The sequence below is a fragment of the Schistocerca nitens genome, chromosome 3 (assembly GCF_023898315.1).
Source record: "Schistocerca nitens isolate TAMUIC-IGC-003100 chromosome 3, iqSchNite1.1, whole genome shotgun sequence".
Classification (NCBI taxonomy): Eukaryota; Metazoa; Arthropoda; class Insecta; order Orthoptera; family Acrididae; genus Schistocerca; species Schistocerca nitens.
Window position 1 is genome coordinate 835,038,214 of NC_064616.1, and position 17,648 is coordinate 835,055,861.

General features: G+C 43.5%; 1 pseudogene; it reads left to right on the forward strand.

The window, feature by feature from the left end:
• Positions 1 to 838: 838 nt before the first annotated feature.
• On the forward strand, positions 839 to 956 carry LOC126250180 (5S ribosomal RNA; annotated as a pseudogene).
• The last annotated feature ends 16,692 nt before the right edge of the window (positions 957 to 17,648 follow it).

Sequence of the window (17,648 nt, forward strand, 5' to 3'; positions counted from 1 at the left end):
GCCCCAGCTGTACAGCCGACTTTGCTAGCGAAGCTACACTGACCAATACGCTCTCATTTGCCGAGACGATAGTTAGCTTAGCCTTCAGCTACGTCATTTGCTACGACCTAGCAAGGCGCCATTACCAGTTTATATTCAGTGTAATAATGTCTAAACAAGAGCGATGTTCTCCAATTGTGGATTAAAGTTAAGTATTCCAAGAACTACGTTCTTTTCTTTATAGGATAATTACTTTACCTTGTTCCAGACCTCACGCCAATCTGCGTGAGCTTAACGCGTGCCTTTCGGCTACCTCCGAGTGGCTTGGCTGTCTTGCTACGCCACTACAATAGGAATACAGGATCGCTCGCAGTTGGTAAAGCTCTTTTGCAAGAACAGTGCCTGTACCCCAACGTCATTCCAATCCTTGAACACCGTGGATGTGTGGATAGCATCATTTTCATGCAAGATGGCAGTCTTCCGCACATTGCACAGCCAGTGAAGCAGATGATGCTGAGGCATTTTGGAAATGTTAGAACTATTAGGTGTCATTTTAAAAAAAATGGTTCAAATGACTGAGCACTACGGGGCTTAACATCTGAGGTCATCAGTCTCCTAGAACTTAGTACTGCTTAAACCTAACTAACCTAAGGACATCACACACATCCATGCCCGAGGCAGGATTCGAACCTGCGACTGTAGCGGTCACGCGGTGCCAGACTGAAGCGCCTAGAACCGCTCGGCCACACCAGCCGGCAGGTGTCATTTCCTTACAGCCTGACCTTCCAGACCACTTTATCTTAATCCGTGTGACTTCTGGCTGTGGGGTTGTCTAAAAGATGCCATGGTCAGTGGTCCAGGCAACGGTCCTGCCTTGGTGGGTACACCGGTTCCCGTCAGATCACCGAAGTTAAGCGCTGTCGGGCGTGGCCGGAACTTGGATGGGTGACCACCCGGGCCGCCATGCGCTGTTGCCATTTTTCAGGGTGCACTCAGCCTCCTGATGCTAATTGAGGAGCTACTCGACCGAATAGTAGCGGCTCCAGTCAAAGAAAACTCTCATAACGACCGGGAGAGCGGTGTTCTGACCATGTGCCTCTCCTATCCGCATCCTCAGCTGAGGATGACACGGCGGTCGGATGGTCCCAATGGGCCACTTATGGCCTGAAGACGGAATGCATTATTCAGTGGTCCGACTGCAAACGTAGCTGAACTGCCGGCACCCATTGCCCAACGCATTCTGAACGTGGCCCCTGAGACCCGTTGTGGCACACGCTGTTTCACGATTCCAACTTCTGGCAGAAAACGGTGGGCAGCATAAAGAGCATATTGAACATGTCTTGCGCCAGTCTCACGACAGTTAAAACCCGATTTAATTGCCTTTTTGACCTCCAAACAATTAAAAGTCGGTTCACTCCCATCCGATGTGGTGGATGGGATTACCTAACTAACAGTGCCACAACTGTTAAATGCCAAATTTGTGCAGTCAAGTACATTACACAGTAAGTTCGGTTTAATGCGCAACTCACCTTAGCCGTCGTATTGCGATTCATTTGTCATTTGTAGCCGAACCCATTCAGATTACTACGATTATAGCGCCTCTAGCTTCTTTGGTATTATTTTATGATCGACTGTGTTTAAAGCCTATGACAAGTCTAAGAATATACCTGTAACACAGTCATCCTTTTCATGAGCTTCATGCACCACTTTTTTAAATTCTGCCATGGACGACATTTTAGTCCTCCAATTTCGCCAAAAAAAAGTTGTGTTTATTGATGAACTCATGAGTATATCGTTCGTGAATGATTTAGTTGTTTTTGAGAAAGAAGACAGTATTGAAACGGAGACAGTATTGAATACTTTCCGCATTACCTTATTTTAGTAAGGACACGATTTGTGAATGCTTTAGGCACTCCGCAGAAATACCTGAACTAAAGGATTTATTATTATGACTGTTAAATGGGCTTGTATGCTGTTTATGGTGGGCTTCAGAACAGACTATAACTGCTGAATTTTCATATTCTAATTTCTGTATTATTTACCTAACTTCAAGCTCCGTTGTGGAAAACAATGCCATTGTGCTTGATACATGTGTTTTAGGAAGATACAATCAAAAATGAAAATCAGAGTTTGCGTTCAGTTGACGAGGAAATCGTTACAGAAGGAGCGCAAGCTTGAATTGGCTAAGTATGGGGATGGAGTTACTCCTCGTCCTTTCCAAAGGGAAGTGAAAATACAAGATATCTAAATACTGATGATCAAAAGGGGAACTGAGCTCTGAACCTCTGAAATGCGACTCTAGTGCCTTAACCATGGTGCCCCTTTGGTTGGTGATACCACGAACAGTTGGATGTACATTAAGCTTGTAAAATATATTTAAGCGGGACATAAAGGAATTTATTGCCTTGTACCTCATGAGTGGTTTACGTTAGATATCGGTATTTTCAAAGAAAATTTTAGTCATAGCTTGCGTAAAGTTTATCAAGACAATCAAATAAAGAGACGTTAATTGCATGGAACGAAGTTCGTTTGGATGCAAGAAGTACGTCAACTCACGTTGCGAAGCGGCATTGCGATATCTGTACTACGATCATAATAGTCACACATTTTGCACGCAGACCGTCGTTTCCTTGCAGCTATTCCCCTGTTTACCATGTTCTAAGGCTCGCACAGCACTGAGGTGGTGAACACTCTGAGTCATGTCAGCCACACTAAAAATGCAGACCACGAAATGTTGTCGAAGGTACACACTATGTGGTTCATGGAATCAACTGCGTACACTGATCAACCAGAACATTATGACCTTCCGACTACTATCGATATAAACTCGTCCAGGCGATTGTAGCGTCACCTGGCAAGGAATGACTGCTAGTCAGACACACGCACAGTGCATGTCGTATCGGTGAGCGTGCTGTCCTCGTGTAGAATGGGGAAGCCGCGCCATTGATCCGAGTTTGAACTAGGGCAGATTGTGATGGCCCGGAGGCACAGCACGAGCATGTTGGAAGTTGCACAACTTGTTGGGTGTTCGAGGAGTGCTGTGGTGAGTGTCTTCAGATATCGTGGGGATGGGCCTGTCGCTCCTCATTACAGGTGTCGGACGTCGTAGGTTGGGCAGCCTGGTAAAACAGGACAGGCGGCGAACTGTGGCGGCACTAACATCAGACTTTAATGCTGGGCGGAGTACAAGCGTGTGTGAACAAACAGTGAACCGAGCACTCCTGAAGTTGGGCCTCCGCAGCCAACGACCCATGCATGTGCCAATGTTAACACCACGACATTTCTGAAATGGGCACGTGACCATCGGCACTGGACGTTGGCACAGTGGCAGAGCGTTGCATGGTCTGATGAGTTCCGATACTTTCTCCATCATGCTGATGGGAGGGCGCGAATTGTCTTCCAGGAAAACAGCTCCTTGACACCTGCACTGTGGGACGGAGACAAGCTGGCGGCAGTTCCTTTACGCTCTGGGGAACATTCACGTGTTCATCCGTGCGTTCAGTGGAGCTCGTGCAAAGCACCATCACGGCCAAGGAATATCGTACGCTAGTTGCATACTGGAGGACGACGGGCCAAACCCGCGTCCGTCCATTCAGATTTAGGTTTTCTGTGATTTCCCTGAATCGCTTCAGGCAAATGCCGAGACGGTTGCTTTGAAAGGGCATGGCCGATTTCCTTCCCCATCCTTCCCTAATCTGAGCTTGCGCTCCGTCTCTAATGACCTCGTTGACGACGGGACGTTAAACACTAATTTCCTCCTCCCACTGGTTGCAGACCACGTACACCCCTTCATGACTCATGCTTCCCGACGGTAGTGGCATTTTTCAGCAAGATAATGCGCCATGCACAAGGCCAAGAGTATGGTGGAGTGTTTCGAGGAACACATCGGCGAGTTAAAATTGATTTGGCCGGTCGTTGTGGACGAGCGGTTCTAGGCGCTTCAGTCCGGAATCGCGCTGCTGCTACGGTCGTAGGTTCGAGTCCTGCCCTGGGCATGGATGTGTGTGATATCCTTAGGTTAGTTAGGTTTAAGTAGTTCTAAGTCTAGGGGACTGATGACCTCAGATGTTAAGTCCCATAGTACTTAGAGCCATTTGAACAATTTTTTGAAAACTGATGCGCTGGACCCCCAACTCGCCGCATCTGACCCGATCGAACTCATCTGGGATGTGATTGAACGTGGTGTCAGAGCTCATCCCACCACCACCACCACCACCACCACCACCACCACCACCACCACCACCGCCACGACCCCGGAATCTACGGGAATTAGGTAACTTGTGTGTGCAGATTCTTCATTGCAGATGCCTTGGCCTCACTGCTTCTATGCGACGACGCGTCGCCGCTGTTATTCGTGTCAAAGGTGCACATACCGGTTATTGAGTGGGTGGTCATAATGTTCTCGCTGATCAGTGTATTTACGGGAGTATTACGCTCAGTTCTCAGGGCTTTGTTAATAGAATCATGTACAGAGATTCATTGTGTAAAGTCGTAGTAGGGCTGGTGAAATCTGAAACAAGTCACGCAGGAGTTACACATGAACGTGTATCAGCGTACTTTAATAACAAATCGACCTGTTTTAACTTACACGAAAAGGTGTTTTGGTCGACATTTTTATGGGTGTGCACTGCTTTTACAGCTTTTGGTACCCTTCCTACTCATGGTGTTTTATTTAATACAGATCTTCAGTAAGGCGCGATCCGTGCCGTACGTTTTGTAGGACTTAAGAGTGGATACTATCGGATATCTTTTTCTTTAATTTGGCCAATATCAGATCAACTTCTTGCACTTAACGCTATGTGACGATATGCGTGTGTCCCAGTCTTTATCGTCTGCTGTCCATATTTGATCGTAATTTTGTTGGTGGAGAGAGAACTTATCAAGCAGGATGTGTTCGGTGTCTTGAAACTCTAAAACATTTACTAGAATCGCCAAGGCAAATGATCTTACTTTATTTATTTTTTATTGTACACACCGCCGGGGATTTCTAGAGCTGGTGACAGACATCATGCTGAGGTTGACAGTTACTTTTCTCAGGCTACTGTCCTAATTTTAGAGATATTCATTTTGTACAGTTGCAGGCAGGTCCTCTATTGAGCTATCTACAGCTACATACCACCAGTTTAAATTACGTACTGTACTTGTATTTGTCAATAGGAAGGAAGTTTTGGCATATAAATGTGAGTATTTGTGGCTTCTTATGTGTTAGTTATTTAGAGCCCACGAAATAGTGGGTCCCCCGGCACTGTAGTTTGCAAAAGCAGTTGCCGTAAGCCCCTTCTCCACACGTTGGTGGCAAATACGGTTTTCCCTTTGAAGGCAGCCACTGTTAAGTCCCTAAGGAAGGGTTTCCCAAACTGTGTTCCATGGAACACTGGTGTTCTGTGGGAAGTGAATTAGTGCCCTGCGAAAAACTATTCATAACATGGCGTCCTCTTCGACATTTTGACAACACTAATTATTTAAAAAAAAATTTATTATGATTTCTATTTGTTACTCATGATTTAAAACTAAATTAGTCACTGAATAAAACAAGTTTTTCTAATTGTTTAAAAATTTATTAGCCTTCGAAATAAACAAGGCGTTCCATCAGACTAAAGCTTTGAAATAAACAAGGTGTTCCATCAAACTACCAGGATTCTCAAAGCGTTCCGTCAGAAGAAAAGTTCGGGAACCTCTGCCGTAGAGTACAATTAACTAAACTAAACTCCGCCCGAAGAGGCCTTGGAAGGCACCACTGTACTGACCGACCGCCGTGTCATCCTCTGCCGACATGCGTCACTGCATACCGATGTAGAGGGGCATGTGGCCAGCACACCGTTCTCCCAGCCGTTGTTAGGTTTCGTGCCGGAGCTGCTACTTCTCGATCAAGTAGCTACTCAGTCTGCCTCACAATGGCTGAGTGCACCCTGCCTACCAACAGCGCTCGGCAGATCGGTCGGTCAGCCATCCAAGTGTTACCCAAGCCCGACAGCGCGTAACTTCCGTGATGTGATGGGGACCGGTTGGCCTACAGTACAACTGTGTGGGGCAAATTAATCTCCCTGTACGCAGATCTAAGATCGGACTGCCAGGGCGTTGTTAGGCTACCGTGAAAAAATTGTTGCCTTTCAACCCAGTTCTTGTTATTACATCAAATGAGTCTTTCCTGCCACCGTACTTACGTACAAAGGGCTCAACCAATGAGCTGAACATGGTTAGCAACTGAGAAAAACCTCTTTCGTGTTAACATACGTTATGCAAACCAAGAATGGGAAACTGCTGCAGGGTTCCCCTGCATACATGTATTCTCGCTTGGTCACTGGAAATTGCTCGGTGTCATCTCTTCAACGTAGATTTTTTTCTAAAAGTGAGGAGTTAGGATATAAAGAGGATAATTTCTGGACGCCTGCCGTTCTATCATGGAAGAGAGTCTTGTGGTGCTGCTGTGGAATGAGGGAAACTTCTGGTCCTGGTGCCGCCTGGTAGGTACGTTTGCCGAGTTTCGAGTAAGTGTTGCATTTTTAATTAGCCCTATCCACTCTGAGCATCTTACAGTTTTCGGGATTTGCTACGCAACTAGTGTTGCCTGATGAATTGCATTGTTTCTAGGAACTTGGAGTCGTTTACTTTGCATCTGTGAGCTGCACAGATTAGGAAAGCTTGTAGCATTTCCCAAGCAGTCTTCCACGTGTATCAGGTACCTGCCCACAGGATTATCCGGACATCCATGATCAAATTGAGCTTCTAGAGACCTTTGTGTTTCAGTATTTTAGGTGACTTTATTCTCGTTGAGCTGGAGCTATTTCTCAGTCAGCATTACGAGACCGTGTTCATTTAGCTAGAAACTTAGTCTCCGTCATTTTAATGTGATGTGTGTCGAAATCTCAGAGTAAATAAATGACTTATTAAACAGACTTGACTTTCAGAACTAAACTACTGTCCTACAACTGATCATAGTTAGGAGACCTTCTACAAACAAATGTAAACCCAAAATTCCTAATTTGTTTGTCTCACTGACAGCGATTGCCAAATCTTTTTGTTTAAATATTAATTATGGGAGTATTTTGATTTATGGTCACAATGATTTGCGAGCATTCCACTCAGCTCATCACAAATCCGTTAAAGACAGGTTAGAGAGATAGAGAGAGAGAGAGAGAGAGAGAGAGAGAGAGAGAGAGACACACACAGAGAGAGAGAGAGAGAGAGAGAGAGAGAGTGCGGAAGAAGAAAGGTTGGCAGGGCAGGTTCTATTCAATGCATATTACAAAAAAATGTTCAAATGTGTGTGAAATCTTATGGGACTTGACTGCTAAGGTCATCAGTCCCTAAGCTTGCACAATACTTAACGTAAATTATCCTAAGGACAAACACACACACCCATGCCGGAGGGAGGGCTCGAACCTCCGCCGGGACCAGCCGCACAGTCCATGACTGCAGCGGCTGAGACCGCTAGGCTAATCCCTCGCGGCCGCATATTACACCTAACAAGATACTGATGTTGTCGACACTCTATTCAACTCCAGTAGCATACACTCCTGGAAATTGAAATAAGAACACCGTGAATTCATTGTCCCAGGAAGGGGAAACTTTATTGACACATTCCTGGGGTCGGATACATCACATGATCACACTGACAGAACCACAGGCACATAGACACAGGCAACAGAGCATGCACAATGTCGGCACTAGTACAGTGTATATCCACCTTTCGCAGCAATGCAGCCTGCTATTCTCCCATGGAGACGATCGTAGAGATGCTGGATGTAGTCCTGTGGAACGGCTTGCCATGCCATTTCCACCTGGCGCCTCAGTTGGACCAGCGTTCGTGCTGGACGTGCAGACCGCGTGAGACGACGCTTCATCCAGTCCCAAACATGCTCAATGGGGGACAGATCCGGAGATCTTGCTGGCCAGGGTAGTTGACTTACACCTTCTAGAGCACGTTGGGTGGCACGGGATACATGCGGACGTGCATTGTCCTGTTGGAACAGCAAGTTCCCTTGCCGGCCTAGGAATGGTAGAACGATGGGTTCGATGACGGTTTGGATGTACCGTGCACTATTCAGTGTCCCCTCGACGATCACCAGTGGTGTACGGCCAGTGTAGGAGATCGCTCCCCACACCATGATGCCGGGTGTTGGCCCTGTGTGCCTCGGTCGTATGCAGTCCTGATTGTGGCGCTCACCTGCACGGCGCCAAACACGCATACGACCATCATTGGCACCAAGGCAGAAGCGACTCTCATCGCTGAAGACGACACGTCTCCATTCGTCCCTCCATTCACGCCTGTCGCGACACCACTGGAGGCGGGCTGCACGATGTTGGGGCGTGAGCGGAAGACGGCCTAACGGTGTGCGGGACCGTAGCCCAGCTTCATGGAGACGGTTGCGAATGGTCCTCGCCGATACCCCAGGAGCAACAGTGTCCCTAATTTGCTGGGAAGTGGCGGTGCGGTCCCCTACGGCACTGCGTAGGATCCTACGGTCTTGGCGTGCACCCGTGCGTCGCTGCGGTCCGGTCCCAGGTCGACGGGCACGTGCACCTTCCGCCGACCACTGGCGACAACATCGATGTACTGTGGAGACCTCACGCCCCACGTGTTGAGTAATTCGGCGGTACGTCCACCCGGCCTCCCGCATGCCCACTATACGCCCTCGCTCAAAGTCCGTCAACTGCACATACGGTTTACGTCCACGCTGTCGCGGCATGCTACCAGTGTTAAAGACTGCGATGGAGCTCCGTATGCCACGGCAAACTGGCTGACACTGACGGCGGCGGTGCACAAATGCTGCGCAGCTAGCGCCATTCGACGGCCAACACCGCGGTTCCTGGTGTGTCCGCTGTGCCGTGCGTGTGATCATTGCTTGTACAGCCCTCTCGCAGTGTCCGGAGCAAGTATGGTGGGTCTGACACACCGGTGTCAATGTGTTCTTTTTTCCATTTCCAGGAGTGTATATATCTCTGGGGCCACAAGCGGGCCACTAGTAACGTGAGCAAAACAATTTTGTATATTACACATTTTCTGAAGTAATTCATACGTATAGCCAATATAGCTTTTAACAAAAATTAATTTTACAAATTATTGAGTAGCATTTATAAATGAGCTTCCAATGGGATAAAATAGTACAAAGTTCGCTACGTTTTACGTAGCACAGATAGAACCAGAGTTAAATACGACTGGTATTACATACGTAATTAAGAACATCAGTTCATTATATGACTCAAAATTTGAAAGGAAAGCTTGCATAACTAGGGCACAGAGGTCATCTGGTAATGAGCGTAACTTAACAGAGGTAAAATAATGTTTCTGGAAAGGAGGAGAGAACCTGGATTATAAGTATCATAAAACTGAGAGCACTGGTTTAAAAGCATTAAAGAAATTTCTAGTTTTCAACTGTACTTGTTCATTCCACATGTCATCTTTATTTGGTGTGTGCCTGAAAATTCAAGTTCTTCCAAGACCAAGTTTTCTCCCTTTCTTTTCTCTATGCAGAATTGTCATTTCGTTTAATTCCTTAGGGCTATGCTCTGTTATGAAAAGATGTTCGGCAAATGTTGAATTGTGCACATTAGTGCCTTTTTTTCCTAAAAAATGTTCTTTTTATCTTACGTTGAAAGATCTGCCTGTCTGTCCAATATAAAATGCTGGACACGTATTACTGGAAATTTTATATACCCCTGAGCCACGTAAAGGTTCGATTGAAGCTTTTAGATCATGAATTAAATTTTTTTGTAAATTATTATGTGAAGAAAGCAACCTTGCAGCCGTATTTTTTAGTTAACAGACGCTGAATCCCATACGATATGTTACCTAAACGGGGCATTGAGATGTACTTTTTATCATTATTATTAGTTTGACCAGTACCTAAAGTGGCGACTTTCTTTAGTTTTTTCTTTAAGGATGTTTTCCACCAGTGAGGGTTCATAGCCGTTATTAAATGCTATTGTCTTAATTACATCAATTTCTTTCTGCAGTTTTTCTGGTGATAAGGGAGTAATCACGGCACGGTGAATTTCTGAATGAAAGAAAGCTTTCTTATGAGATTGAGGGTGTGTCGAGTCTGCAGGTATGGTATGATCAGTACTCGTGGGTTTTCGAAAAATGTCAAAAATTATTTTATTTTCTATTATCGCCAACTTCAGATCTAGGAAATTTAATTCGCGGCGTTCATTTTGTAACTCACAAGTGAAACTAATTTTTTCATGGAGGTTATTGAACAAATTGAACAGTTGATCTACTCCTTCATTAGTGCCATTGTATATAATCAAAATGTCATCCACGTATCGCGAATAGGATAAAATACCTAACTCTGTCGAGTCGTACCTACTGAAGAATTTGTCTTGGAGCGAATTGATGAAAATGTCAGCTAAAATTCCCGCTAGTGGATTACCCATTGCTAGGCTGTCAAGTTGTTTATACAGTTCGCCATTAAACTCGAAGTAGTTATATTTTACTACCAATGACAACAAACGTATGAGATCAGTAATCTGTTCGTCTGTTATATCTTTTTTATAGGTACGAAGATTATTCTCCACAATTTCTACTTTATACAGGACCGGTACAATGACCTTTTGAAGAAGATTATGTTTTTTATTTTAATGTATGACTTGAGCAACTCAGCTCTTTAATCACTGTACATCTCTGACGATATGTTCTTCATGTAAGTACTATTTGTTTTACACTCATTTACATTTATGTAACTTATGTAATAGGAATTTAATCTGGCATTCATTTCATGTAATTACCTTACCTTCTGATGAAGTCACCCTTAGAGGTGACGAAACCTGGTCAAGGTATATAGAAAACCTATGCAACCGGTTGGCTAATTTTTACATATTTTTCAAAAGGTATATAGAAAACCTATGCAACCGGTTGATTAATTTTTACATATTTTTCAAAATCATTATGTTATTATTATTATTATTATTATTATTGTATGTATCAACTACAACAACAAATAGTACGCGTCTACACCAGTGCAGTTAGTTACAGTATATAAACATTAAACGGCTAAACTACACAAATGTCAGACCAGTAGAGCGCCTCTTCGGGTGTTTAATATAGACTCTTGATCCCACCAGGGAAATGTCTTCTAGCAGATGCATTTACACTGTCGCTCTTTGCTTCAATGTCGCCACAGTCACAAGTACTGTCAGTGCAAAAGCAGCCCCCTTGTACATGTTTAATTTACACATACCTTCTCCAATCCGTTATCTGTTAAGCTGAACCCATACCTTCATAGAATGATGAAAGCCTGGAACTTTAACAGATGAGTTGTCAGTACGTTTACGACTCCGTTTGTTCATGGCTTGCCACTCACGTTTCCTTTCAGCGTTCCTGTTTAACCCAGCGGAGAGCATTTGGAGCCCCTCTTCATATACCGATCTTCCGATTTGAGGTGTTTCCTAGACAGCGAGACTAAGTCTTCATGAAGAGACACTGGCTAGTTTTTAAAAACTTGCTGAAAAAGTTGTAGAGAGCAACCTTTGAATGAAGGTGAACTGGTCAGATGTTCTATAATACGGGTGACCAGCATGTAGGTGTAGATCTGACTGTGCCACTAACGCCGGCCGCTGGTGGCCGAGCGGTTCTGGCGCTACAGTCTGGAACCGCGCGACCGCTACGGTCGCAGGTTCGAATCCTGTCTCGGGCATGGATGTGTGTGTTGTCCTTAGGTTAGTTAGGTTTAAGTAGTGCTAAGTTCTAGGGGACTTATGACCTCATCAGTTGAGTCCCATAGTGCTCAGAGCCATTTGAACCATTTGTGCCACTAACGTTCTCATAGCTGCGTACAAATGAACATCAACTTACTTCACATGAGCACTGTTAAACAAAACTGGTGCAATAGTCTGCTGGAGAACATGCCAGGGCAAGGAATGCTCCACAGAGAAATGAATATTTAACTTTTCAAAACACAAATGTCCACAAATAAAAATTTCATAGGAGGGGTCAAAAGCTAATAACGAATAAGGTTTTATAATAATTAATGGTCCTGAATATAAAAAAATGGGATAAGTAGGAAAAATCTCACTCTGTTAGTAGGGGTACAGGTGCTACTCAGATTTTAAAGCCTGTGGACTTACTTCATTTTACATCAAAATTTTGAACCAAATTTACGGAAGAAAAATTCAAGTATCTCTCTTTCACTTTTCAATGAGTAATAATAAATGATACAAAGAACCAGAAGATGTGTCCAACTGCAGTGTAAACAATACAATCAAAATTAATGATTTTGATATAATGGTAACATATTGTTTGAGACGTTTTCTGTTATTCCGTGATGGCTCTTTCAGAATTGTAACTAGGCAGCACATGTTTAAGCTATCTGTGAAGAGTACAACCAATATTGTAGTTAAACTTGCTTGTTTAATTATATATTTCTGTTTATCAGAAAAAAGCTTTTTAATCATCTACAAAACATTTTCTAACCAGGTTCGTCCTCCTAGCAATCACACTTCATCCTCAACTTCCTCTTCTACATTGTTTGCCAAGTCATCACTCTGAAGAAGTTGAAGGTGAAACTGCAAGCTTACATCCTCACTCCAATTGTCACTACAGCGCTATTTCAGAAGGTTGATTGAGGCCTTGCTTTTCTCTGGTTTTATAGGGTGTATGAAACTGACAACATTTGGGTCAGGTATATGATCTGTTGCTACACCTCTTTTTAGCACGGTCATATAAATTTCTATGCGTCATACAAGCCATATGAAGTCTCCATTTTAAATATAATGTGCGTTCTTTTCCCGTCCAGTTTCTTTCTCAGTATTATTCGTTTCATGCCTCTTATCCTCACTGGCTTCTTCAGATAATGCCAGATGTCTTTAAAGTTTAAAATTTCAATTCCTAGCATCCCAAAACGTGTCGTAATTGCCAAATAAATACTTTAAATGTAGCAAACGTAATGTTTAAATATTTAAAAAACAAAATCCACTTAGAAGTTAACTTCATAAAGAAATTTTTTTCAAAATATCTCATCTTTTCATATGCTCCACTTTTCTTTTCATTACGCCCTTCTGCCACTTCCTAGATCGAGAAGAACAGTCCCCTACAAGTACACTTTCCTCGAGTCCGTTACATTTCACATTAACTGCAAGCTCACGCAAAAACAGAATACTAGACACCAAACCTCTTGTATACGAAGATGCGTTAGCCGCAACAATAAGCAGTACACAACGAAAACACTGATGTGAACTTTCGAAATGCCTCCTGCATTGGAGACACTGATTTTATTGGGCTTTAGGTACTACTTACATTAGCAATCGAGGAAAATGGGACATATCGCTATTTGAGCCAAATTTACTGTTGGACGTGTCTTTTAAACCAAAGGCCAAACTTTGCATCTGATTTAAAGCAAGGGTGTGCTGTTTTTGGTAATACATGTGACAGCACTCAGGAACCTGCATTGCGAGTTCGGCAGGGCAGGCATCTCTGCTATTGAATCATGCAGTGCTTTTGAGAATTTAGGCTCAATCTGCTTTTTAAAATTCAGGTACTGTCTGAATGACATCATTCCAGGGTGTTGGATTTGAAGAGGAGCAGAAGATGAAATTCATCGCTGGTGGCCTCCCAGGTCTCCAAACCTCACACCTTGTGACTTATCTTTGGGGTTATTGAAACGACCGCGTTTTTATCCCTGCTATGCCTGACACTCTTGGAAGTTTGTGAATAGCATTGTTGAAGCTGTGAATTCGATAACGAGAGACCAGCTGCTTCATGTGTGGCAGGAAATGAGCCACAGTTCTGACATTCGTCGGTTAACACATACTGCTTACAATGAATGCGTAAAAATTAGAACAATTGATTTCTGATTCTATCTTTTGTAGTTTAGAAGCAATACGTGTTTGAAATCTGTTCCTTCTTTTTGAATAGCTCTGTGTAGTGAAGTTGTATTCAGTTTAGTAAGTACTCATCTGTCTACCATACTGAAGTGCATTTTCCAAATGTCACATGCTGTCAATATGTTTCGACAATGTTGATTTCATTGGCTCCATTATCAATGTTTGATACTTTTCACAACAAGAAGGATAGCAAGTGCATTACTCGAGTCTCAGCTGTCCCAAAATCTGAAGAAGCCCAGATGCTTAAATTGTATCCCTCTGCAACAGAAGTAACTCGCCTAGGTGTTATGGAACTTCAGATGTGTCAACGTAAGTCAAACAATGCATTACAGCAGATAACTATTCTATACCTGAACATGATCAGTCACATTACATCAGACATGTTCAGAGCCATGTTGGAAGTTATGCCGTGGGTGTGTGGTAAAACAATATAAACATGAGCTCAGTGAAGTTATTTTGTCTGCTCACATAAGAGAACTGGACAGGAAAATCTGGGGAGGTATAGTCTGCCTGTAAGCTGAAAAGTGAGAAGCGCTCATGGTGAGGGAAATTGCCTTTCCAGGAGGAACAGTACAGCTGCCATACAGGATGACTAAGAATCAATTTCCCCGATAGCTATGTAAAACTTGTGTACAGATTTACGCAAATTCTGTCCATATGCGTTACTTGAGTTATCATTACTAGTATATATCAGCATATCATGTAGTGTTAATGCATTTTGTGAGAAACGGACCCTTCCTGCAGATTCGCGGGCAGTGCGTCAGATTACTAGCCGAAGGGGCCCGGGTTCGATTCCTGACCGGGTCGGGACTGGGAGTTGTATCTTCTTTATGTTCGTATTGTCAAATGACTACATTGTTGATATGGCTGTATGGGAATGTTCCGAAAGCAAATAAATTAAAAAGAAAAACGGTCATATCTTCGCACAGCGTCCCCAGTACTTCATAAGGTGCGCTTTGGTGGGTCTGTATAACATTGTGAAATATCCTGCAGTTGCTTTTTGTGACGTAGTGGGGTAGACAGAGTGATGGAACACCTGCTCGATCTTCAGTTTGCAGACCTACGAAGGAGGGACGTGTATGAACACAACCGACCGTATCTCGCACTTCTACTACACACATGGCACCCCTCCACCTTATTACACCCTCGGACCACAGTTTATCCATTAATACGGCTCTACTGCACTTAAGTGTAGTACACACATTTAAAATATGTCTTTGAAACACTTAATTAAAAGATACACATAAATTTTATATCGTTAGAACAATAATTTTAATAATCTATAGATTTTCCGTCCCCTACAATGCAGAAACTATTAGTTCTAGAGAAATTATGAACAGTTCCTTTTTTTCTAGAAATTTAATATATTTTTACGAATTGATTCGCGTTTTGCGAATCCAGATTGACGTCAGCTGTTTGTGACAGAAGCCGGATTGCCCGAATATCGGGCATGGTCGCCTTTACCACCTCGGCCATCCGACAACGCCTCCAGGACCGACTCAAACTTCCGTATGTCCCGGAGTCCACAACCGTTATGCTCGAATATTTCATGATTCCCGCAGGGGGAGAGACAAATGTTTTATCGGCATTTTAGACTGCCGAATGGTCTCAATGTCTGTGTTTATACAGTGTCTACATATACACATTACAATGTACTTCAGGTGTGCATGCATTGCTGAAGGAACTGACGCTGTTCTGACGATTACAACTGTAGCAAATATTAAGAAATTGGTTCACATTTTGCGAATCCCTATGGACGCCAGCTGTTTGTTACCGGTATGGTGCAGATTTTCATTTTATAGTACACATACTGCGCGAACACAGACATAGCAACTCTCAATCAATGTACTTTTGTTTTGTACTGGTAAAAATTTTTGCTGGAAGCCGTGGGTTTAGAGTTATTCGAGAAAACCCTCCACAACACTCACACCGCACCGGTGAGGATTTTTGGTATGTTGTCCTCGACGCTCCCTGCTAACACTGTGCAAAAATTTGCGACTACACGAATTTTCCCCTAATCAACCCTTTTTGGTCTTCGTTGACTGGGCTATTTGTTAATGCACATAGTCTGATTATTGTACCAGGCACGAGTCCATTATTGTCAACATCTATGATGCTTGTCAAATGTCGCAATGTTTGAAAAAAAATACGTCAGCGACTCAAAAAAGTGCAGTGTTATTTACCATAGACATACCTGTCACACTGATGTCTAAAACTCCGTTGCATATTCTCAAATTAAGTGCGGCAGTGCTGTTTCCATGCCCCTACTGACACTTTCTCTTACTGCCCTGCCAGCCTCACCTCAGAGTTCAGCATGGTCTTTGAATCTTCTCCCGACATATCCATTAACACCTGAACCTTCTTGTTAAATAGTATAGCTTCTGTCCCAAATTCTCATCTGATGAACAATTTCTGTGCATCATTCACCACCTGTCCCACCAGTTCAGCACGAAAAATCTTATTTTCGTCTCCCTCGACCTGCAGCGTGCCTGTGACTGTGTATAGCATTCCAGTCTCGTTATCAGACACCAGATTTATTCACTTCCAGTTAATTATGTCCGCCTTATTGCATCATTCCTATCTAATCGCCTTCCACCCCACAGCAGATGTGCCCAACGGCGCCGTCCTCTCTTCTCTTCGTTACTTCATCTCCACTCCCAAATCACATTACCCAGTCCACCTCCTTCAATATGCTGAGGACTCCGCTTTTTCGCCCTCTGTCCTACACTCCAGGAATCTCAGTGATCCCTCCAAATCCGCGCTAACAAGTCTACCTCCAGTGGTAACCAATGGCTCCTCAAGATTAACCCTTCCGAACTAAACCTATGCAATGATTATACAATAATATGCTTTGATGACGTCTACCTCACAATCTACAATCGTCCTATTAATCTGTATTAGCAACGATTTGAGTTCTGAAATAAGAATGTGAGAGTGCTATCCACTCGAGTGCTACCCACTCGTCACCACAGTAAACATCCTTGCATGTTATATATTATTCCACTCAATTTGTCCACTGCGCACAAAGGAAACATCACATTGAGGCTACACCTGAATGTATACCTGATTATATTTGTTAAATAAGGGTCTTCTAATCATTGGAGAAGCTGTAGGAACTAGGCTTCAAAAATGAGAGTCGATATCACAGTATCAAACATTTATTCGAATTAAGAATCAATATCGAATCTTATTGCAATGTGACACTTCAAAAACACGGAAAACTAACGTGAAATACTGTGAGACTGACATCGTTAGGACGATTGAAAGAAGGAAAAAACCAGTGTTCCTCACCTGCAAAATGTTCAGAGTAACAAAGGAAATAACGCAGGGAACTTCGCATCCGAGAAGGACAAAGAATCGGTTAAACTGCGAGTTGCTCAGAGTGCGGACTCTGAAATATACTGTCAGACAAATAAAAAAGGACGCACTATGAAGGAATTTTCCGAATGGGACGGAAATCAGTAGTTTTGATGTACATGTACGGAAAAAAAAATCATTACAAATTCAGAAAATTTGGACAGTTTCTTCAAGAGAAAGAGCTCCAGCAATTGAGCAAGCCAGCAACGCTTTGGGCCATCTGTGGTCCCTATGCAAGCACTTATTCGTCCAGGCATTGACTGACAGTAGTTGGATTTCCTTATGAGGGATATCGTGCCAAATACTGTCCAACTGGCGGTTAGATCGCCAAAATCCCGAGCTTGTTGGAGGGCCCTGCCCCTAACGTTCCAAACGTTCTCAACCTGGGAGAGATATGTGGGCCTTGCTGGCCAGGGTACGATTTGGCAAGGACGAAGATAAGCAGTAGAAATTCTCGCCATGTGCCGGAGGACATTATCTTGCTCAAATGT